The sequence below is a fragment of the Pteronotus mesoamericanus genome, unplaced genomic scaffold, assembly GCF_021234165.1.
Source record: "Pteronotus mesoamericanus isolate MK-2021 breed Mesoamerican mustached bat unplaced genomic scaffold, CSHL_Meso_final contig_2, whole genome shotgun sequence".
Taxonomy (NCBI): Eukaryota; Metazoa; Chordata; class Mammalia; order Chiroptera; family Mormoopidae; genus Pteronotus; species Pteronotus mesoamericanus.
This window is the reverse complement of record NW_026555084.1, coordinates 31,883,110-31,905,217: the sequence shown is the minus strand read 5'-3', so window position 1 is coordinate 31,905,217 and position 22,108 is coordinate 31,883,110.

The window sequence follows — 22,108 nt, the reverse complement described above, 5'->3', positions numbered from 1 at the left end:
ACACTCACGATAAACAGGGATGAGCTTGTGTCTCTTGGACCCCAAAGCATTGTCCCCAACCCTTAGCCACTAAGAAGGGAGGAAACTTTCCTTGTTATTGTTGTCATTTTAAAATCTTGTTTTGTGAACTACAAGAAGAAAAAAGGCAAGTCCATTAAGTCATTTATTCCTAACACTCCAGCAATCACTGGCTGCTGGGCCTTGAAGAAAAATCAAGAAAATTAGTGCTTGTGAAAGAGAAAAGCGACCGTGCTGGCCCCACGCAGCCCCCGCCCCGCTCAGCCTCCTCCTGAAGCCCACTCTCTGCCCCCCGCAAACCGCTCAGTGCCCAGTTCTTATTCCCTGCCCTGCCCCCTCCTCCCTGCTGCCGTCCGCCCCCCCCCCAAGGCCAGGAGGGTCCCCTCTGAGCTCTGCCTTCCATCAGCTCCGCAGTCTGAACGGACAGTGCCCCCCTCAGGCCACACTGGGCCCTGGTCCGTTGCAGCGCACATGACAAAGACAAACACCCGTGGGGGCTTGGAGGACGACACAGGCAAACCTTTACTGGTGACCCCAATTCCAGATTCGAACCCCTGTCTCCAGAGGTGACTGTGAAGAAAATGCCTAAATTAAAATGCTAATTACTGTCTTCAGCAATTCGTTACCAGACAGTCCCTTGTATCTATTATTAACAGCTTCCTGCTACAGCCCCAGCTCGCCAAGAAACGCAGATGAGTTAAGGATTCCATTGCAAGAGAAAATGACAGAAAACCATGTCTGTGCTATGATGCTCAGCCTGTGGACGCGTCACCCCCCACTTTGCCTACCCTGTAGAGAGATGACAGGAAGCCCCCCTGAGCGTGGCAGAACAGTGCCACCTCTGGAGGCCACCAGGAACCCCCCCAGGTGGGAACCTGGGAAGCAACTTGATCTGCCCCCACATACACCATAAACTCAACTCCGTGTTTAAAAATACCTGCAGAGCCCTTTATGGCTCACAAAGCAACTCCACGTTTTCAGAATTAAACACCAGGGTTTGGAGAGGGCAGCAGTTTGCGCTCCGATGCCCAGGTAGGAAGGGGCCCAGGTAAGCTGCCGCCCTGGGCGCCAGCCGACCGAGCCTGCCCCTGGAGCCTGGGAAGCTTTGCTGCCGGGGGGGGGGGGGCGGGGGGCGGGGGGGGGGGAGGTGGCCGTGAGCCATCAGTTCCCAGGTAAAGCATATGCCGGCTCTTCGGAGAGCCCGGGAGCCGTGCCTGGACTCCCGCAGTCACGCTGACCTCCAGAAACAAGACCGAGATGATCTCAAGGGATGCCTCGGGGCCTTGGCCATGCCCACTGCGGGTCGGCTCAGGCCAAGGGCTTAGGTGGCTAGGAGGGAGGAGGCAAGGAATAAGAGGCGCAGGAGACGCAGGGCGGAGGAGACCTGCAGGATGAAGCCGAGACACCCCAAGCATTCGCCTTCCTGTGTTCACGGTGGGCAGAGAGGGCCTGAGCTGCCCAAGGCCACGAGCAAGTGCCCGGGGAGAGCAGAGGTGAATTCAGATCTCCTAGACTCACAGTGTAGACGCCAGAGGGTGGCGCACCCAGGCCTCAGGCCACGCCCCCAAACACGCACGCACGCACGCACGCACTCACGCACGCCACGCGGTTAAGCCGCTGTCACTGTGACTGCATCCCACCGTGAGATGGTCCTGTCCCTGATCTGATCTGTGTGCTCACAGAAGCAGGGCCGGGTCTGCCTAATGTCCCTCGGACATGGGTCTGGATACACAGAGGGGGCCCATTATTTCTTATGAACCGATGAATAAAGAAATTTAATGCTGTACATGAACAGCTTCACACGCAGGGGCCAGCCCCTAGCAGCTCCTAGGAACCAGATGTTAAACAGTGAAGATTTGTGAGCTGGTTGTTAAACAATTAGTAGCTTGAATCAGCATCAGAGAGTATTTACACCACCGCAATCCGCAAATGTTACCAATCGGGGCTTTTCTCCCTACCCCACCCCTACTCCAAGAGAAACACCAATAGCCAATCTTCTTGATGTGTTAAACTGCTTAATCTCCAAATCTTCCAAATACATCTGCACCGGAAAAGTCGAAACACCTCCTGCATTTTATTTCCTCGTTCTGTTTCCTTTGGTGTGTGAGTTCCCTACGTTCTATCCGCCACCTGGCAAGCCCCAGCCCCTCTCCTCTGTGTCACAAGGCCAGGCCCCCTTCTGGAGACTCTGCCGGAAGAGTGGATCCTCATCGCCCCCGACTCGCCCTCAGGCACCACCTGTTCCGCCTGGGTTCTGGCCGGGTCAGTACCAGCGCCCCCAGTGATGAACAGCAATGCCAGCAGCACACTCGAGCCCTCCGCTCCCGCCCCCACCTGCTCCCAACCAGCTGGAGGGAGCGGGGAGGGGCAGGGGCTTCCATCTGAGTCAGGCTCATCCATCCTAAGTAATTAGCTGCCACCGGAAACGCAAATCCCCTGAAGGGGAGCAGAGGTCCCCACCAACTTCTCCAAAGTCCTCCTGCCCCAGGCTTGCCTTGGGGCTGCGGGGAGGGAACCGAACACCTGAGGAGGCCAGGAAACCATCTGCCAGGGCACAGGGTCTCTGCGCAAATCAAAGGCTAAGACTGTCAGAGCCAGCTGGAGCCCGCCCACCTCCTCTGGCAAGGCCGGGGCTCTGCTTCTCAGCCCCCTCGGGGATGGAAAGTGTATTTGGCAGGCACCATTGGTCATCTGCCAGTGCCCTCTTCCTTCTTGCCTGATATTGCTCAGGTTGACTCTTGGTGGTCCAGTCCATGTCCCATGCTCCTGCCTCGTTTAGGGGGAAAGGGAGTGGGAGTTCTATCCAGGTAAAGCCAACGACACGTGAACAGGGGTCCAAGGTTTCTTTGATCATATGAGAGAGTCATCACAGGGAGAGATGCTTTCTTCTGTCTCTGGGCATTATGGCATCTAGCCGTGAATCCTGGAGCTTCTGCAGCCATGTTGTGATCCTGAGGGATGCCAGACTGAGGTTGGTGCTGATATACCAACAAGAGCAAAGAAGAGGCAGGGAAAGAGCCCAGGTCCCTGGTGATACCACTGGACCTCTGGCTCCCAGGCTGGAGGAACTAGGCCTCCTGCAGTATGGGATAAAGTCCCTACCCACTGCGAGCTATTGGACTGGTTGCCTGTGGCCAAAGGCATCCCAACTCGGAGAAAGCAAAAGGTGAACGTCATCACCCAGAGAAACAGGCCCTGACCTCGGCCTCCGTGTCGGTAACCGGCTTGGGTTGTGCCCGATGCCCAGGCCTTGCCCCCTGTCCACTTTGGTGCATCCTGGGGCCTTTCTCGGGTACCTGGAAGGCTGCTCTTCCCTGTGTCATTAGGGACAGAATGCTGGGAAATAGAGCCCTCAACCAACAACTGACGAGAGATGGCGCGTAGGTACCCACGTCCTTCCTCCCTCTCCCCTTGGGCGGGAGAACTCTGAGGCATGTGGGCCACATCGCTGCCAGGATTCGGGGTGACGCTCTGGCGGCCCACAGTGGTGACCTGCTGGAGAGCACTCCCCGGTTCCCCACCGCCTCTCCAAGCTAATTGCACACAAAACCTTGTCTCAGGGTTCGCTTCTGGGGGACCGCAAACCAAGGCTACCTCCCTCCAGTGCGTTGCGGAGACCTGCTATGTTGCAGGGACTGCAGAGAAGGTAGGAAAACGCCCAGGCTGCCCCGCCGGGGCTCACTTTCACGTGCAGAGACAGGTAACCAACAAGTCAGCCAGTCAGACCATTTTAGGTGGTCTTAACTGCAGGGGGCGCCATATCACCAGATGGCGGCAGCGATGGAGAAGAGTGTGAGGGGCGCAGGGGCTAAGAGAAGATCTCTCCAAGGGTGAGCCGTGCCAAGAGCTGTGCAAAGAAGATTCCAGGCAGAGGGAACAGCAAGTGCAACGGCTGAGGCGGGAGGGTTTGAGGAGCAAATAGAAGGCCGTGCAGCAGGAGGGCAGTGAGCCAGGAGGAAGTGAGGGAGGAAGGAAGGCAGAGGCCAGCCCGGGTGGGCTCCCACAGAGCACGAGGAGGAGTTGGGGTTCAGGAGCAGTGGGAATCTACTGCAGGGTGACAGAAGGTGGGGGGAGCTTACTCAGCCCAAAGCAGCAGCAACCTGCTACTGCCTACTCCATGGCACCTGGAGCACCCCCATGTCCTCTGTAAGTGGATCTCCCATTTGCAAACCAGCCTCTTTCTTCTGTCTGCCTAGGACCAAGCCCTGGCCTGGGGGCCTGGGCGAGTGAGTCGTCTCCCAGTCCCTCCGGGAAAGCCCAACATTAAAGCCTGAATCCACGTTGCCCCTGGTTACTTCCACAGCGCCAGCTGCTGCCGCCGGCCCCCTGCCAGGGGACATTCTTGCCCTCTGTGGTCGGGCATCACGGAGCCTCTCAGCCTTGCCTCCGAGGGAGCAGGTCTCATTCCAGACCCAGCACCGCCCCAGCCCCTGCCCGCGACTGGGTGGTGGACGTGAACGGCTCCCGTGCTGGGCCCGGAACCCTCATCCCAGGGCCCAGAGCAATTACCATTTAGTGGCACTGAGGGACCGCACTGGCACTGAGCACAGCAGCTTTCGCGCTGAGCTCCTCAGAACACATTACCCACATTAGTTTTCACTCGACACCCGTCCAGAACCCTCTGGAGAGCTGGATGGCTTGGCTCAGCCTGGGCCTGCAGGCGGGCCGAGCTGGCGGGAAGGCGCGCGTGGTCCTCAGGAGCCTTGGCGCGGCCCCGCGTCCGCTACAGCCTAGACCGGCAGCGCTAACAAAAGAGCACAGTAGGGGGAGGCTAGTAAGCCTCCCACGGAGATGGGCCCGTGGGTTTGGGCCACGCTGTCTACCCCGGTTGGGGAGCAGGCACCGCACACCCACGGGTGGCCCGGGCTGGTGACCCGAACCCGCAGACCAGACAGAAAACACCCTGCTCCTTGAAAATTATCAAGGGAGACGGAGAGCCGTGTTCGAGCTCAAGGGCAGGAGCAAGGAAGTTCACAGAAGAAAAAGAAAGAAAAAAAGAGAACGTGGGTGTGATGGGCAGGTCTTCCAGCCCCCCCTGCGCCCACTCCCCCGTCTGTCACCGGGGAAGGTGGTAAAATCACGGCTGCGACTACAACTAGGTGGCCCGGGCTGTGGTCTGCTGCTTAGCCCCCATGACCCATGCTCCCCCAGGGATCTTTAGCTGGGCCCATGGCTGTCTGCAACGGGCTGCCTGGAATCGCCCACGTGACTAATTTGTGACCAGAAGGCTGTAAACACAACTGCAATGTGCAGTCTTGGGGAGTGTGCTTATAAAGGGGGACACGCCTGTCTTTGGCCCTTTCTCCTCCTAGGGGCTGGAACCAAAGAGCTGTCTGGGACCATGAAGTGGAACCCGCTTGAAGAAGATGGCTTGAGCCGCAAGAATAATTGATGTTGACTTTGAGAAATCTCTCTCCCAGCCTCTTATTTGACCGAGAAATAAACTTCTATCTTGTTGGCACTGTTTTTCTCTTTGGGGTGGTGTCTGTCGCGGCTGAACCTAATCCTGGTCCCTACAGACTAGAGCCTAGAGCTGGGTGTCCCCAAAGCCCAGACCATCCACCGCAGAGCCCCCTGTCCTGCCATAACTCCTGGTGAAGCCTCCAGGGCTTGGACTGGCTGGGGACGGCTCAGGATGGGCCAGTGCGTGGCCCGCAGAGCCGGGGGCCCTGGCTCGGGACACCCCACCCCCACCCCCCAACGCTGAGTTCCAGCTAGAAGGTGCCAGAGGCCAACCTGCAGGGCCTGGAGTGGCTGGAGGTTTGGTTTCGAGAAGGGCGGGGAAAAGCTTAAAGAACGCGGAAGCTGAAGACAGGAGGGCTGGCTAGTAAGGGCTTTCCCGCTGGCTCAGAAATCCAGGATCCGGGAAAGCACAAAGCAAGTGCGTTCTCCACCTGCCTGCAAACAGTGAGAACCTGGTAACGAGCGGGCCTCCATGTCCAACCTCACCCTCGGAGAAGATGGCAAGCGATTCCGGGGACACTGCGCAAAAAGGACCCTTCCGCCACCTCGGAAGGCAGAGCGACACAGCCCACGGGTGGCAAAGCGGCCGTTAGTGTTCCAGCAGCCCCGCACCCGTTCCCTCTTTTCATCCCTAAGAGCACCACTTCGCCCCTGGGAATCCTCATCCGCTCCTTTCAGCCCAAGTGCTTCAAACTCAGCTGACTCTACGCCCAGGTCCACGGACCCCATGTGACCAGGCCCGGCCAATCAGAGTGCCTGTGTTCTCCTAACCACCCCAATTGCTCAGGCGCGAGCATGTGACCCGGTAAGAGTCACCGAGACTAAGTTTGCTGAGCCGGTTATGAGAAAAGCAATCTCTGTCCCTGGGTTTGAACCTGGGAGGTGTAACCCCGGGGCTGCGGGCAGCCGTTTTGGTGCCACGTGGAGCCTTAGAAGGAAACAGACGAGAGCAGAGCCAAGAGACAGAGGAGTCCTGGTCCTCGCTGGGTCCCAGCCTGAAGCCCATCAGCCCTCACGTTTATGGGCGGCAATACACTCCTCCCCCATCACCACGCAGCACTACTGCCCTGTGTGCACATTCTGACCTTCGTGGAACCGTTTCTTCTCCAGGCGGCAGAATTCCCCTCTAGCGGCCCGAGGCCGGCTTAAACCGCCGTTCCCTGGGGAGGCCCGCTCTCGGTGCCCCGCCATAGATCACAGCGAATGAGCCGCATCCGTGTCAGCGCCACCTCCAGCATGGGAGTCCTTCCAGCACAGGACTTGTATCTTCTTTAACTTGGTATCCAGTAGGCACTCACTCAATGCTGGTTGAATAAATACATGAACGACTGCAGAGACGCAAGCTAACCGTTCATCACGTTTATGGATGACATGAAATTGGGAGCAGTTTCTAGCCAGAGGTTAAAATCATAAAGCAGATTGGCTTTCGCAAATGAGAGTGTGGCAAGGCTGAATCGGAATTGGATGACGTTCATTAAGTAACGAGTTTGAAGGAGTCATCGCGGGGAGTTTGCGAGGGCTGGGGATGCAGTGATTTCTGCGCGCATTCCGAGGTGAGCTGTGGGCGGCAGGCCAGTGGTGGACCGGAAGAAGCTGGCCATGCAGGGCCAGTCTCCCACGTCAAGGTCACTTCGGGGGCTTGTGACAAGGAAGACCCAGGCAAGTGTTTGTGCCTCAGGAAGGCACGCTGAGCTTTGTATTTTGGGAGACACAGAAGATTCAGGGAAGATACAAAAAAAAAAAAAACGCATTTAAAATAGTGAAAAGGAAGACAAATTGGATTTCTGAAGTCAGGTTAAAGAGACAGGGTTGCTGCATCTGGAAGGAAAAGAGAGAGAAAGCCATTTCCTCAATGGGCTCTAACGAGGGGCGCCGCCCCCAGAGTGGAGAGGGTGCCCAGGAGGGGAGCGATGAGCCGGGAGGCGCGGCAGCCCGCCCCGCCCCCACTGCCGCCTCCAGAGCTGCTGCCACCCCTACTGTTTACGCTTTTATCGTCTGCAATGAAAGACGATGATGTGTGTGTGCGCGCTGTATTGATTGTGCCTCTTAGATTTTTATGTCGTTGTGGAAAGCGGCAATTATGCCCGCTCTGGAGGGAGCAAACGGCCCCAGGGGAGGACAATGCAGGGCCAGGAAAACTCGGAAGCCAGAGGGAGGGGTCCGGCTCAGGATCTGGGGCAGGAAGCACGCAGGACAGGGGAAGGGGCTGGTTGAGCCTGAGAAGAGGCAGGAATCCCTTCAAGTGGATGCACCGTCTGCCCTAGGCTATTGACATTTATTAAGCACCTATGGTGTACAAGGTACGCAACTTCTCTGACAGCCCTCCCGTGGCTTCCCTTTTGCATTTAGAATGAATTCACTCATCAAGACATAGCATCGGACCCCCGCCCACCTCCCTGGAATCACCCGCATCTTCTCTGCTCCTCACTCACTGCCACCGAGTCCCCCGGCCTTCCTCCTGGTCTGCCCACTCGCCCAGCCTGGCCCCGCCTCAAGGCCTTTGCCTTGCTCTTCCCTCTGCGTGAAATACTGTTCCCCACACTCTACCCTGGCTTTCATTACCTTCCCTTTCAGGTCTCCTCTCAAGTGTCACCTCCTCACAGAGTCCCATCCTGCCCATGCCAGTCTCCCTCTGTCATCACCTTTTTTCTTCATAGCACTTTTCACCCTGATACACAGGGTGGGGAAGTAGGTTTCTAGTTTTTCATATGAAAAATAATACAGCAATTAATAAGTAATAATACAAGAATAAACTCTGTGTTTCACATACTCACAACTATAAACCTACTTTTGCCCGCCCTGTATTCTTGTCTATTTATGGGTTCATTGTCTGTCCCACCAAACTGTGAGTGCGAAAAGGGCAGGGACCTTAGCTCTTTTTCACTGCTTTGCCACCAACACCCAGATGAGTTCTTGGCACACGACATGAGTGTAATGAATATTGGTAAGTATTATTAACTCCAGTTAACAGTGGAGGAAACTGAAACTTAGAGAGTATACTAAGAAACACTGTGTTTGACTGTAAGTAGGAACAGAATATTCAACTCCTACCCACAGGTCCAATTGCTCAGTGATGTCCTCATAGGCCAAGGAACTTTCTGTCTTCTGCCCAGTTTTTCTTAGACCATTACTCTTAGCTTGTTCCTCATGCTCACAAAGTGGCTGCTCCTGCTCCTAACATAAACTGGCATTCAAAGCAAGAAGGAGAGAAGGCAAAATTCTGATTCAGTTGAGTATGTTTTCCTTTTTATTGGACTTTTTCCACTTCCAGAACACCCCTCACTCGGATTCCAGTTCCAGCTCATTCGCCAGATCTGTGTCGTGGTTTTAAGAGATACGGGAAAGCTGACCTCCCTGTGCTCCAAGGTAGAGGGAGGCAAAGGGCAGGGGCGGTTGGACAGGAGTATTGAGGGAGCGCGGCTCAGCGACGGCGACCGCTATAAACAGCAGAGCCAGGATTTGAGGCCACGTGTGTCGGATCCCAGAGTCCCTGCCCTATTTGTCATGCCCTGTGCTTCCTTCTTGGCATAGGGGCAGGCGGGCAAAGGCGCCAGAGCGCGTACCGGAAGTGCCGTCAAGTCTTCAGCTAACACGCGCAGTTGAGTTGAAGCTGGCCTTCCTTTATCCCAGCATGCCCCCTCCGTCCCACAGCACAGCCCAGTGCTCTGGCCCCGGCCAAACCCACTCAGGCCCCCGACCCCCCGATCTTCCCTCCTCTGCCCCTCTGCCCACGCTGCTCTTTGCCTGGAGCCTCTGCCGCCCTGCACCAGTCTGTTCATCCTTCAAAGACCAGCTCAAATGTCACCTCCTCTACCTCTTCCCATTCCTCGATTAGGCATGTGCCAGGGACCTGCCTCTTAGCAGAGAGGGAGACAGACAATAAATAAGGCCATTCTGTGGAGGGACAGGTGATGAAAGCAAAACAAGACAATGTGTTAGCAGCGGGGCGGCTGTGGTAGGCAGCACAATGCCGTCCCCGCAAAGCCGTTCACGTCCCAGTCGCCAACGTCCTAGTCGCCAGAGCGTTAGGTTAGGTCGTGTGCCAGAGAGGAGTTAAGGTTACAGACGCACGAGGCTGTGTATGAGAAAGGGGTGGCTGGCGTCTGTCTCTGGTCCTTGGCAGGTAACCTCTAAGATCCTTGGAATTTCTAAAGTGGTAGGAGTGTCTTTGTCCTTCAGGGTGGCCTCTCAGATGACACCTGAGAGTTTATACTAATGAGGTGACTCAGGGCGGGGGCTGGTCCTGCCAGAAAGAGCAGCCGTGTGATTAGAGAGTCGGAGCTCTGACCTCCGGGGGCGGGGAAGGGCGCTGGACATTGAATTTAAGCGCGCGGCCAGTGACTCGATCAATCAGTCCATCGCGCTTACACAATGAAACCCGACAACACCGCCCGCCGAGGCTCCAGCGGGCTTTCTGGGCCGGCGACACTCTGTGTTGCCACACATCCATGCGGCGGGAGGGTACCGCGTCCTGACTCCACGGGAGAGGACGTGCCAGCTTCGCATACCGTGTCCTTTGTGCGTCTCTCCCTTGGGCTGGTTCCAACGCGTATCCTTTTGTAATCACATGTACAGTGCTTTTCTGAGTTCTACGAGTCATTCTAGTAAATTATAGAACCTAAGCGGGGAGTGAAACTGCCTGAGTTGGGAGCCAGCTGGTCAGAAGCGAGGGTGGCCTGGGGCCGCCTGAGGTTGCAGCTGGTGTCTGAAGTGAGGACAGTTCTTGGAGGCCTGTAGCCTCCACTTGCGAGGTTTGACCTCATTCCAGATGGTTGGTGTCATTGCAAATCAGCTGACCTTGAGTTGGGAGAATATCCAGGATTTTCTGTGGGCTCATAACCAGGGCCCCCAGAGCGGAAGAAAGAGGCAGGGACACGGCAGCGCAGGGCGGAGCCGCAGCGGCGAGGGCAGCCCCGAGAGCGGGGAGGGGCGGCACAGACGCTCCGGAGGAGCACTGTCCTGCTGTCCCCTTGACTGTAGCCCAGTGACACCCAGCTTGGACCCCCAACCTCCGGAACTGTAAGATACCAAAAGTGGGTTGTTTTAAACCTCTGTGTTGTGGTCATTCGTTACAGCAACAATGGGAAGCTAATACAGGAGTATTAGGGAGGCTGGGTCAGGGAAGGTCTCTCTGAAAAGGTGACAATTAAGGGGAAATTCCCCTCGTGGTGGCTGGTTTTGTTCAAAAGAACCTCAGAAGTGTAGACCTCACTGGAGCAGACGCACGGCACCATGTACTGGAGCAGGGACTCTGGGAACGCTCCCTCGCAGTGTTTTTGATTTGTTTACTTTTAAAATACAATAAAATTCTTTTTACTTCTATGTGTATAGTTTATGAATTTTAACGTACATCCATGAAACTATCCCAATGAGGACACGGAAGTGTTCTGTCACCCCCATAAAGCTTCCACCTGCTGTCCCTTTATAGCCACACACTTCCCGCGCCCTACCCCTTGGCTACCTCTGACCCAGCCCTATCACTAGAACTTTGTGTTTATATATATATATATGTTTGTTTTTTCCTTTTTTGTTATTTCTATTTTGTTCTTTTTACAGCTTTTTTTTTTTGATACTGTCAGATAAACTGGATCACCTTTTGAGGGTGGCTTCTTTCACTTAGCACAATGACTCTGAAATCCATTCAAGCTGTTACATGTGTCACTATAATTGGCCCTTGGACAATATGGGCTTGAACTGCATGGGTCCACTTATATGTGTATTTTTTCCAATAAATACCTGTATAGTTTTCAATCCACAGTTGAGAGTTTGCAGATGTGGAAGGCTGACTGCATGCACTGTTCTACACCATTTTACACAGAGGACTCGTGCCTCCGCAAATATTGTGTCTGCACGGTGTCCTGGAATGCATTCTGTGCAGATACCATAGGACAACTACGTTTAAGGGGAGTCAAAAGTTGTACGCAGGTTTTAGACTACATGGAGAGAGTTAGCACCCCTAACCCTCCTGTTGTTCAAGGGTCAACGGCAGTTTTTATCACCAAGTAGTATTCTATTGAATGGATGTACCGCAGTTCATCCATTAACCCTGGGTGTGGACTGGCACCGGTCCATGGCCTGTTAGGAACCCGGCCACACAGCAGTAGGTGAGTGGTGGGTGGACAAGCCACGCTTCACTCACATTCCCTGCCCTCCCTCACCCCATCCATGGAAAAACTGTCTTCCATGAAACCAGTCCCTTGTGCCAAAAAGGTTGGGGACCAAGGACTTTTGGATTGTTTCTCATTGGCAATAGCCAATAGAGCTGCTATGAACATTTGTGAGCCAGTTTTCATGTGAACGTATGTTTACATTTCTCTGGGGTAAATACTCAGGAGTGAGATTGTTGGGTCTAGTGGTTAGTATAACTTTATTAGAAACAGCCAAACTATTTTCCAAAGCGACTGTATCATTTTGCCTTCCCACAGGCAATGTGTGAGTTCTGCTGCTCTGTATCCTTATCGGCACCTGTTTTGTCAGTATGTTTTTTATTCTAATAGGTATGTGGTTGTAACTTTTTGCCCTACTGGCTAACGATGTTGAACATCTTCTTGTGTGCTTATCCTTCTATCTTTTTGGGTGAAGCATCTGTTCAATCTTTCGCCCAGTTTTTAATTGAGTTGTTTGTCTTCTTACTGTTGAGTTCATCTACTTTTGATACGAATCTTTTGCTGGGTATGTGGTATACAAATATTCTTTCCAAGTCTGTAGTTTTCCTTTCGTTCTCTTAAAGCCTTTCTCAAAGCAGGAATTTTGATTTTGATGGTGCTCTTATGGGTTGTGCTTTTTTAAGCTTTTTTATTTTTATTTTTTGACACTTAGTGTTATTTTGTATTAGTTTCCGGTGGACAGTATCATGGTTAGACCATCATAATTTACAAAGTGATCCCCTGGGTCGTTCAAGCACCCGCCGGACACCATACATAGCTATTATAATAGTACTGACTGTGCATATTCCCTGTGCTATACTTTACATCCCCATCACTACTTTGTAACTGCTAATATGCACCCCTAAATTCCTTCATCTTCTTCAGCCCACCAACCCCTCTCGCCTCTGGCAGCCATCAGTGTGTTCTTTGTATCTATGAGTCTGTTTCAAATTTGTTCATTTTTTTCCTTTAGATTCTGTATATAGGAGAAATCACATGGTATTTTTCTTTGTCTGTTGGACATATTTCACTTAGCACAATATCCTCTAGGTCCATCCATGTTGTCACAAATGGTAAGATTTTATTCTTTTTTACAGCCAAGCAGTATTCCATTGCATCTATGCACCACTCCTTTTTAAATCCATTCGTCTGTTATTGGGCACTTGGATTGCTTTTATGCATTGTGCTTTTAATGCCATAATTCTGCCTGCTCCCAGGTCACAAAGATTGTCCCTTGTATTTTCTTCCAAAAATTTTATCTATAATCTGTCTGGATTTAATTTTTGCATAAAGTGTAAAATTTAAATTAAGATTTATTTTTCTGCTTATGAATGTATCTTATTTTATCTCTTTTTTAATATTTCTCTTAATAGTTTTTTTCAGTGGTTGCTCTAGGAATTACAATAGGTATACTTAACTTTCACAGTCTACTTAGAATTAATATTTTACCACTTCATGTGGAATATAAACACCTCACCACTTCATAGGTCCCTTTACCCTCCTCCTTCTGTGTCTGCTTGTCTTCTGTGTCATATCTCTATCCATTGAAAATCCCATCGGACAATTTTATATATTTTTTATTTTCAGCCAGCAGACATATTTTAAAGAGCTCAGCAGGAGAATCAACAGGAGAAAAATAGTCTATCATATTTATCCAAATATGTACCATTTCTGCTACTTTTCCTTTATTCCTGATGTTTTGAGTTTCTTTCTGCTCTTATCTTCCTTCTGTCTGAGGAACTTCCTTGAACAAACTTTTAGTGCAGGTCTCCTGGCAACACATTTTCTTAGCTTTCCTTCATCTGAGAATGTCTTTATTTTACCTTCATTCCTGAAGGATATTTCCTCTAAAGAATTCTGAGTTTCAAGTTCTTTTCTTTCAGCATTTTTAAATGTTGCTTTACTTCCTTCTGGCGTCCATTGTTTCTGGTGAGAAACCCTCAGTCATTTGAATCATTGCTCCCCATAAGTAGTATGTTGTTTTTCTCTGGTTGCTTTTAAGATTTTTGTCTTTGTCTTTAATTATCAGAAGTTTGATTATGCTGCATCTAGGCATAGATTTCTTTGTATTTATCCTCTTTCGGATTCACTGAGCTTCTGAAGTCTGTATGTTTCTGTTTTTCACCAAGTTTGGAAAATTTTTACCATTTTTTTTATTGATTGATTTTTTAAAAAGGGGTAGGGGAGGAGAGAGAGAAAGAATGACAAATATCAATTCATTATTCCACTTATTTATGCCTTCGTTGGTTGCTTCTTGCATGTGCCCTGACTGGGGATGGAACCTGCAACATTGGTGTATCAGGATGATGCTCTAACCAAGTGAACTACCCGGCCAGAACCTACTACCTTTTTTTTTTTCCCATATATTTTTATCTTCACCTGAAGACATTTTTTTCATTGCTTTCAGAGAGAGAGAGGAAGGGAGAGGGAAAGGGAAAAAGAAAAAGAGAGACATCAATGTGAGAGGGAAACATTGATTTGTTGCCTTCTCATATGCACCCTAACCGTATGTACCCCAAACCTACAACCAAGATATACTCCCTGACCAGGAATCAAACCCACGACCCTTCGCTCTATGGGAAGATGCTCCAACCAACTGAGCCACACCAGTCAAGGCTACCATTTTTCTTTAAATGTTTTTTTCTAGACCTCAGTCCTCTTCTCCTTCCAAGATTTCAATGATGTAAATGTTAGACCTTCTGTTATTGACCCACAGGTCCCTGAGGCTCTGTTCATTTGTTTTTCTAATCTTTTTTCCCTCTGTTACTCAATTAGATAACTTCTGTTTGTCTAGTATCCAATTCACTGGCTGTTTCCTTTATCATCTCCATTGTGCTATTGAGCCCATCCAGTGAGTTTATTATTTCGGTTGCTGTATTTTTCACATCTAAATTTCCATTTGGTTCTCCTCAATATCTTTTATTTCCGTGCTGAGACTTTCTTTTCATTTCAAGAGTATTTGCCCTTTTTATTGGACCATTGTTATAATAGCTGGCGTAAAATCTTTGTTTGCTATCTCAGCAAAGTCATCTCAGCATTAGCATCTGCTGATTGTCTTTTCCCAAGGGAGTTCAGATTCTTCTGGTCCTTCCTGTGTGGTGTAATTTTGATATTGTCCTTTTAGCAGGCAGTTGACACAGTTGGCCTCCCACCAACCTCCTGCGGGTTGTGGTTCAAATGTCAGCTTGTTTGCGAGGTTTTTGGAGTGCTCTTCGGGTCTGTCCCGTGAACGCACCACCCCCAGTCTGGGATTCGGGCAGTGATCTTTCCCAGAGCTCCGTTCTCGGGTATCTGTATGCTGTTTAGGGCAAAACCATGTACAGTGTGGGGTAAGCTCGGGATTTCATAAACAACTCTAACGGGTGCTTTCCCTCCTTCCTCTCTGTGATCTTCCCTGGACTTCCCAGTGCCCTGAGGTTCCCCTTCTCCAGCCCTGGGCTTCATTGACTTCTCCCCGCGTGCCCTTCCGCCAGTACCGGTGTGGAGCGCCAGCAGCAGCCACAGCACAGCGGCAAGGGCTCGCCCACCCCGCGACCATGGCCCCTCCCGCTGGAGAGGAAGGTCCCCCTCCTTCCGGGAGTTTCGGCTCCTGCCCACGGTGCTCCTGCTGCTGCTGCTGCTGCTGTGCCCGCCTGTGATTGTGGGGGGCTGGGGTGTGAGAGAATGGAAAAGAGGGGAGAGAGGAAAAGGGAAGACAAACAGGAGACTTTGAGCAGTGGGCGGCCCTTTTCTTGGTCCTCCACGCAGAATCAGAGGGCCGTTCTGCATAGATGGAGCTCTCTGCATAGATGGTACCACCCACGTCAAAGTTTCAGGCTGCCCTGACTGCAGCCCAGGAGATACTGGAGGGAGAAAAATAATAAACCTACCACAGGCTGGGTGTTACTTTTATATCTGGTCTTCCTTTCAGTGAGTTCAAATAGCTACTGCATGCATCTCATCCAGGTTTTAAGCTGCGTTCAGTGAGGGAGACAGGCAGCGACCTCATCTTACCTGGAGCTGGGACCTCTCCGTAATTTTTTGCTGGGCATGATGCGTGCGTGCCCACCCGGTGCTGAAGCCACCATTTAGTGAGTTCCCTTATGTTGGGCACACAAACACAGCGTCACGGTCCCACGTATGTTCGGGGGCACAGGGGTTGAACCCAGCTCTCCCTCTTTCTAGCTGTGTGATGCTGGGCAAGAAGTCAACCCACATATAATCCTTAGCTTCCTTGCCTGGAAAACACAATGATAGGAGTGTGGGGAGGAGGAAACACAATAATGTACATAAAGCTCTTGATCTCAGGACCCAGCACATAGTATATGCTCAAGAAATGGGGGCTACTCTGGGTGTTTTATTGTCACTTATTCTACTGCAGGCAGAGTCCTGGGGCTGTGAGCTACAGAGGCGGGCTCTGCCCACTGTAAGCACAAGGGGAAGGTGCATTTGGAGCTCCCAGAGTCCAGGAGCTGGCGGCCAGGTCTGGGCACCCCGGGGACACAGGCTGGGCTGAGGTTCAGAGACGTGTCCATTCCCGGCCTCGCGGCAGGGGATGCGCCGACCCCGGGCTCCCGCTGTGGTAGGCATGCGCCACCGCCGCCCTGCCCTGAAGGCCACACGCCCTGGGGACCTTTCCAGAGGGAAGTGGGAACTAATGCGCCAGGGGCTGTGGGTTCTGGAAAGTGCCCCCCCCAAAAAAAAAACAACAACCCTCTTCCCTCTTACTAGTTGAAAGGAAGGCAGCTAACCTAACCTTTCAGCACCTCGGTTTTCTCACCTGTGAAATAAGGCTAATAAACCTGTGAAATAAGTCCAATAACATCAGAAAAAGATAGCATGGGATAGGGCCCGGAGCTAGTGCCCCAGTATGAAACACTGGGATTGTTAGTACACGTGGCTGCTCATTCTGTCTTCACAACCACCTCAGCGTGTTACCGACCTCATCCGGATGGAGAAACTTCCAGGATGCGGTGATTTGGCCAAAGACGCAGGTGGGACTGCTTTCAAAGCTGGTTTGTTCCCAAGGGACCTTATCTGTCTTCCAGGTGGGGGTGGGCAGACTGCCCCCAGCAGAGGGGCAGGCACCGGGTGCGAACGGCTGCGAATGAACAGCAGCCCCAGCAGGGGCAGCACTCGGGGCAGGGGTTTGGGATCAGGGGGTGTGGGAGCCCCGGCCGTCGGAGGTGCTGCATACATTGGAAGAAGGTGCCGCTTAGAGCGTGAGTGCACTTGTGTGGGCAGAGTGCGTCTACCTCAGCACACACGTATCCTGCTCTGAGCTTCCCTTATGAAAAACATCAGTTGTCCGAACAGGGCAGTTAGGATAAGAAATCTACGCAAGCCCCCACTCATGGGCTGGGGGACAGGACATGGTCGCCGCAGGGTCTGCGGGCCGTGGAGTTGGCAGGAGCCGACCGAGCACCCGGTGCTACGTGCAGGGCTAAGCTGGGGAGGCAGCTGGGCGCCAACGGGACACGGAGGCTGGGGCAGGGGACACAGGGGACCCGTGGGACCCGAGGTGGGGCAGGAGGTGATGGCGCTGCAGATGACAGCTTGCTCCTTGCCATCTATTTCCCTCCAGCTGCCTTCTCCTTTTTTTTCCTACTTAAGAAAAAGCTGTAATGAGACAGACTATGGAACAGCAAGATTGATTATGTCATTCTGGCCTTTGAGGGAAGAAGGGGGGAAAATATCAAATTATTGGACAGGGTCCTTTTAAAGAACCGCTGCTTTAATTTATTTTCTTATATTTTGTCAATAGCTGTTTCTTTTTTCTTAAACAAACGCCGCACTTTATAAATGACTTTGCTTAGGCAAAACAAACACAGCCACTTCATACTTTTCCTTCCTTTTAAAACTTATTTAAAACACTGTGAGTGGCTACAATGGACACAGGGCCTGACCAACACTCAGAAAGGTGGCAGGTGGCTTTAGAGAGATCCCCAGCCCCAGGCGGCGTCTGGACACAGCAGCAGCAGACCCATGGCCCAGCCTGGCCCAGGCCTATCCACGTCCCCTGCTCTGCCTTGAAGAGTCTGACTCAGTGGGTCTTGGGTGGATCCTAGACTTCCGGTCTTTTTGAGCTCAGGTGACGGGATAATAAATCCAAGCTCATCAGCTTGACCTTTGGGCCAAACCGGGTGACCTCCCCACCCAGCGACCTCCCAGCACTCACCCCGCCCCGCCCCCACCCCATGCACCCTGGGCTGGCTCCTCAGGCGCCCTGGCCTCTGTCCCTCTGCTTCCCTCACCTGCAGACTCATCTTCTCAGATGGCATTCAGCCTCCTACCCGGGCCCTGGGTGCACCGCTCCACGCGCCCATTCATCTGCTGGTGGCCAACGCCTTTGTTCAGCACCTTCACGTGCCAGGCCCGCGGCCTGGCGTTACAAGGACCAGAGAGAGGAAGAGTCCTTGCCCTGCAGACGCCTCCGGAACAGCCGAGAGGAAAGGCAGGGTCTGACTTCCTGGGCCGTGCTGTGTCCCGCGTCGGCAGGGGCCCCGAGTCCGGGTGTCCCCAAGATCAGACAGGCCCCGGCAAGAGAACAGGCGGCAGGGTTCTGGCCACTGCCACTCGCAGGCGCCTTCCCCGGGGCTGCAACCCAGGCGCGCCTTGTGGAAGGCAGCTGGGTGTTGGCAACTAGTTTTCCAGAAGCTGGAAATCCGGGTATTTATATGAAATCTCCTAGATTTTCAATGCAGCTCTGGTTTTCTTCAAACCCATCTGTCCTAGGAGCCACACACAGCGGCCCTGCCTGGAGACTGCCTGGCGCCTCTGCCAGCCGCTCAGACCCTCCTGGAGCCTGGGGCAGAAGGGCCTGCGGGGGCGGGGCAGGGGTGTCGCTAAGATCTCCCCGCCCTTCAAGGGGCCGCCCTCCGCGGGCGAAGCCTGACCCGACAGCCTGCGCTGGAGCGGGCTCTCCCCCGGGCCTGGGCTCAGCTCAGACGCCCCCTGGGACACCCCCACCCCAGGGCTGCCCTCCCCGCCAGCCTGTCCCCTCCTGCCGCCCCAGGGGACCCCGCCGAGGCCCGACGACATCACAGCCGCCTCCCGGGAAACCGCTTCACCCCTGTCGCTCTGCAGATTTAAATAATAAATTGCAGCCGAGAGAGGGAGCTTAGGCATCGCCTGGTGGGGGCTGGGGGCGGAGACGGAAAATCCGGAGAGGAGCCGGCGAAGTGCCAAGGGGCGGGCGGCTGCGGGCGGGTCTTCCCGCCGCGGGTCCCCCGAGCTCGCCCGGCAGCCGAGTTGCGTTGCCGCCTCCATCTGCCGAAACCAGGAGCCTGGCTCTGCCCCGCCGCCGGCGCTCGCCGCAGCTCAGCCCGCTGCACCAGCCTCGCCCGCGCGCCCTCGGCACCCAGCGCCCTTCCGACTGGCGGGGTGCCCGGCTGCTTTCTCCTTCTCACCCCTTGCTCTCCGTTGCTCTCGGGACCCCCCCCCCCGAGGACCCCAGGGATCCCGGGGTGGCCTAGGGGTAGCATTAATGCCACAAGCAGCAGATCAGAGCGGTGTCTGTCAGAGCTCACAGGGCAGGCCCCGGGCTGGTGGGAGCCTAGAGTGGGGTGGGGGGCGGGGAAGCCAGCCTGGTCCTGGTGCGGTTTGGGGGACCCAGGGCAGCAGGACCGCGCTGCACTTTGGAGGTGGGGCCTGGGGAGCAGCGGGGCCCGCAGGGACCCCCGCCCACTAGGTCCCCAGCCAGCAAGATGCTAGGAAATCCCTTCTGAGAGGTCAAGACAGGCAGGCTTGGGCAGCTTGGAGGGTCCCCATGTGTGCCATCGAGGCAGAATGTTTGTCTTGGAGTGAGACAGTCACCAGAGTGGCTGCTGAACCTACCAAGGGGCCACCCCGTGGACGGGAATGGGTATGTGGCAGGGGATGGGCCCTGGACCAGGCAGGGCAGGGGACCCCAGCAGGAGCCAGTGTGGAGGACTGGGAGCCCCGGGAGCGAGGGTGAGGCCCGGGCGCTGGCACAGAGCGGGGAGCTCAGCCCCCGTCGAGGCCCTGACCCTCTGTGGGCCCCTCCCCCATCTCAAGGGCAGCCCGAGCGAGCGAGAAGGGGCTCTTGAAGCGACTGCAGACACCCAGAACGAGAACACTCCGAACTGCGTGCATTTGTACTGAATTTACTACAATGGGGCTAAGATAGAAATTGAGTTCGAGAACCACTTTTTCACACCGGGGTTTGTAGCCCGGGAGCCTCTGCCCAGTGCTTGGCACTGAGTTTTCAAGAGGCATTTGGTGTCCTTCAGGGACCCTCCTGAGCCTCAGCTCCGTGCTGGGCTCAGTCCCGGGGCTGCGACGCAGCGGTGCACCAGGGAGCCGAGGGGCCCGCCCGCGGGCGCAGGACGTCCCCGGTGAGCTGGTTTCAGATGGCGGTGAGTGCCGGCAAGCACATGGCGCAGGACCGCGGGATCACACCTCGGGACGGCTCTGGAGGGAGCCCGAGAGGCCTCGCTGAGGCGCGGCGCCGGCCTGCGGAGAGAGCGCTGCGAAGAAGGCCGGGGGAGGGGCGGCAGGCGCGCGAGGCTGGCGCGGGGCTGGGCTGACGGAGAACCGCGAGGCAGGACCCCGCAGGGGGCGGCGCGCAAGGGCCGTCGGCGGGGAGCGCACAGGCGGGCTGTCCCGCGCCTTCGGTGTGACAGGACGGCAGAGGCGCGTGGACGGGAAGCGGGGAAGAGGCCTGACCTGGTTTACTTCTTTTAAAGAGCAAAGAGGCTCCCGAGGCAAGGGACCGCCTGCGGTGAAGCACAAAGCAGGCCGGCAGCGCGTGCCAACCTTGCGGCCGCACCGGCCCGAGGCGCAGCCCCGCCCACGCAGGGCCGCGCTCCACAGGCTCCTCCTCCACCCGGCGCGGCGAACAGACCGCACGGGGCTCCGCCGGCTGGGGGCCAGCAACGCCCCCAAGTCCTGGCTGCTTCTCTCTCCTCGCTCTTTCCCTCCGAATCAACGCTTCCTGTTGCCCCTTTACCGTTGAGTCCTTCCTTCCTCTCCTGATCTGCCTTTGTCTTCTCATTCTCTCCTGACTGCTCCCCCCACCGCATTAAGCGTGTGTGCTTTCCAAGAATGAACGCTCCCCCACGCGCTGTGCGCTAAGCCTGTACTATCTATTTATATACACACCTGCATGTGTAGTATCTATGGTAATTGTCACGGGACTCTCTCAGTTGCAGACACGCAAGCCACGTTGGCCTGGAATGGTAAGGTGGCGTTAACTGAAAGGTCAATGGGCAGATCTGGCTTAAGGCAGAGCTGGACCCAAGGGTACAAACTATGTGTCTAGGACTCTATTATGAACTGACTGTGTCCCCCGCAATTCATATGTTGAAGTCTCAGCCCCCAACATATTTGAAGACAGGGCCTTTATGGAGGTAATCAGGGTCAAATAGGTGGGTCCTGATCTGATAAGACAGGTGTCCTTAGAAGAAGAGACAGTGTGCACTCTCCCTGCCCCCTCCCCGACCTTACCCCCTGAGGACACATTGAGGAGAAGGCCATGGACAAGGCAAGAGAATAGGCCTCATAATGAAACCTACCTTGCCAGCACTTTGATCTTGAACGTCCCAACCCCCAGAACTGTGAGACATAAATGTCTGTTGTTTCTCTCTGGGTTCCAACCTAGTTTGCGGCGACATAGATAAACACACCAAGGAAGTCCGAACTGTCAGTAAACACTGTGCAGCGCCTCCCTCAGGAAAAGGATGAAGAAAAGTGAGACCAGCCAGCCGGCCACGTCCACTTGCTCCTTCTGTAGAGAAACAGATGGAGAGCCGAGCCGTGGGATCTGGCCCTGCGGTTGCTGCGTGGGAACCGTGGCCGGCGGCGCGGGACCCGCAGCACCACCTCGGCCATCGCAGGAAAGTCAGCCATCGGAAGACAAGGACCTGGAAGGCCAGTGGAAGCTCCATGATTTGAAACAATAAGTGGGTGAATTTATGTAACAAAAAACCTAATTAAAACAATAAATTCCTGTTGTTTAAGCCATGCAGTCTGCGGTATTTTGTTTTTATTTATTTAATTTTATAAAGGAGGAAGGGAGGAAGAGAGGGAGCAAGACATTGACATGAGAGAGAAACATCAATCAGTTGCCTTCCCCACCCTCCCTGACCGGGAACCGAACAGCCAACCCAGGCACGTGCCCTGACTGCATCACACCTGCAACCTTTGGCTTTGCAGGCCGATGCCCAGCTTCTGAGCCACGCCGCTGAGGGCATCTGCAGCATTTTGTTATGGCAGCCTGAGCCGACCGAGACACACTCCACTGCTTTCATCCCTCAGCTCTGCTTTCCTCTGCGGTCGAGTCCTTCTCAGACAAACCCACCTCCAAGCCACACACTCACCACTCAGCACCCCGGGGAGAGCCGGCTCCCCCTTGCCACCCGTTCCAACAAGGGTGCCCGAACACAGCCTTGCGGGCCAGGCCCGGGTCGCCCGCCCACACCTGAAGCCAGAGGCCTGGGGAGCACAGAGGGACAGGCAGGCGGTGGCAGCAGAGCCCTCCC